This window comes from Mustela erminea, chromosome 2, assembly GCF_009829155.1.
Source record: "Mustela erminea isolate mMusErm1 chromosome 2, mMusErm1.Pri, whole genome shotgun sequence".
NCBI lineage: Eukaryota > Metazoa > Chordata > Mammalia > Carnivora > Mustelidae > Mustela > Mustela erminea.
In genome coordinates, this window is record NC_045615.1 from 51,203,857 (window position 1) to 51,206,142 (window position 2,286).

Below are 2,286 nucleotides of genomic sequence, written 5' to 3' on the forward strand. Positions count from 1 at the left end.
GAAACTAAAATTCTGAAGTCTTCCTTAGGTTCACGGATTGGTGTTAAAAGGTCTCTAGTCCTTTTGAAATTATATGCCAAAAATGATGTGTGTGTATGCATGTGCATTTTCCTGGGCCAAAATCAGTAGGTACTGTTTAAACAACTCTTTAAAGGATTTATGACCACCAACAAATTTAACAACAAAAATTTTCACCAAAGCCACTATACCAAAGCCTAGTTTCAAACTTAAATTGGTAATGAATGAAGAGCTACTGATTACGGGAATAGCTAAAATTTGGTTAGTTCCAGAGAAAGAATGGAATAGACTTTATAACTATGGTCGTTTACTGAAATATTGCTAACATATGGCCTACCAAGAATTCCAAATAAAATAAAGCAAAAGTCATAGAAATATTTTAACAGATGTCAACAACATAAGATATTACATGACATACTACACACAGAAAATGAATACTTTTATTTTTCAATTAGCAATAATTGCGCCTCAGATAAACCTCATTGGCTATGATACTGCCACTGTGCAAAGCTGAATACTTCTATTTTTTAAAAATATCACATGTTTACCTGTGTTACTCATGGTGTTGAGGGTTAAGACACCTTGTTTCTCAAACTGCCAAAGCCTTGGCTATATGTAGTTCTATAAAACCAATACCAGAATCTTATCTCTGCCAAGTCCTCAATCAAGTGCTTTGTTCTCAAGCCATGCCGAGGCCCACTCCTGAAGGTTGCCAATAGTCCATCCTTCATCTTAGTAGGAGAGTGGGAAAATGTTCTCATTTTCATTCCTGGGTGTTCACCATTTAATCCATCATCTTTTACTACAGCTTCTCAAACAAAGAAAATATTTTCTACCTCCGTCCCAACTTCTTTAGTTCCAGTGGTAAACTTCTGTTTCTTGTACATCCATTATGCTGCTATTGAAATTGCCTCAAATCCTATTCCTGGAGAAATTTGGCATTCTTTACTGTTCCTATTTGGCATCATTGACTCATCTAATTTCCCAGTTCACTTAATTAAAGACCATATCAGCATACGGAAACCCTAGCAATGAGAAGTTGTCCACTGGGGAAGAATAATGAGTACTTCACATAAATTTGTGGAAGGAAAGGGAAGGAGAACAAAACAAAGAAATATTTGCGAAAACTAAATGAAACTACAGGAGACTAAAATTAAAATATTTTTATAGTTCTTTATTATTATAATCCTTTTATCTGTCTTATTCTTCATTTGTGAAGAATTCTTCGTCTGTGATAAAAGAAGGAAAAGGAGAAAGAGGAAGAATAGAACAATAGAATCGTATTAGAATACCATGAAAGTGTTTCAGTCTTCTGTATACACTTCATTTAGTTTTCACAAATATTAACTTATTTGTTTATCAACAAGTTTATACTGAGTGCTTAGTATGTGTCAAACACTGCTCTGTACATGAGAAATAAAACAGTTGAGTTAAAGTTCTAGCCCTTATGCTGCTTAGATTCTAGAAAACATGGAGAAAAATAGATGTGCAAAATATTTACTATGCAGTTTTTAGTAATAAACTGAAAAGGGGCCTTTAAAATGTAAAGGTGTAGAAGGAGGTGCTAGTTGGCATACAGTGTAATATTAGTTTCAGGTATAACTATATAGTGATTCAACACTGTCAAACAATACCCGGTGCTCATCACAACTTAATCCATATCCCCTGTTTAATCCATCCCCCCATTCACCTCCCCTCCAATAACCCTCAATTTCTTCTCTACAGTTAAGAGTATGTTTTCTGGTTTCCCTCTCTGTTTTCCACCTCACCTGATGTTCATCAGTTTTGTTTCTTAAATTTCACATACTGAGGAATTCATATGGTATTTGTCTTTCTCTGACTGACTCATTTTGCCTCTCCATCTGCACCACTGCAAATGGCAAGATTTCATTCTGTTTTATGACTGAGTTAGATATATACATATATATACCACCTCTCTATCCATTCATCAGTTGATGGACATTTGGACTTTTTCCCTCTATTATAGATAACGCTGTTATAAAATGGGGTGCATGTATCCCTTCAAATTAGTATTTTTGTACTGTTTGGATAAATACCCAGTAGCACAATTGCTGAATCATAGGGTAATTCTACTTTTAACTTTTTAAGGAACCTCCAAACTGTTTTCCAGAGCAGCTGCTGTAGTTTGCATTCAGGTGGGGCTATTTTAAATGGCATGGTCAAGGAATACCTCATTGATATGGACAAAAACTGAAAGCAGTATATCAGCAAATCTTGTGAGGGTCTGGAAATAAAGAATGTCAACTA

The 2,286-nt window shown here is 34.9% G+C and overlaps 1 non-coding gene across 1 annotated transcript; it reads right to left on the reverse strand.

The window, feature by feature from the left end:
• Positions 1 to 392: 392 nt before the first annotated feature.
• Positions 393 to 530, reverse strand: LOC116585354. Its single transcript, XR_004283563.1, has one exon. It is a non-coding gene; the product is annotated as a U4 spliceosomal RNA (small nuclear RNA).
• Positions 531 to 2,286: the final 1,756 nt, after the last annotated feature.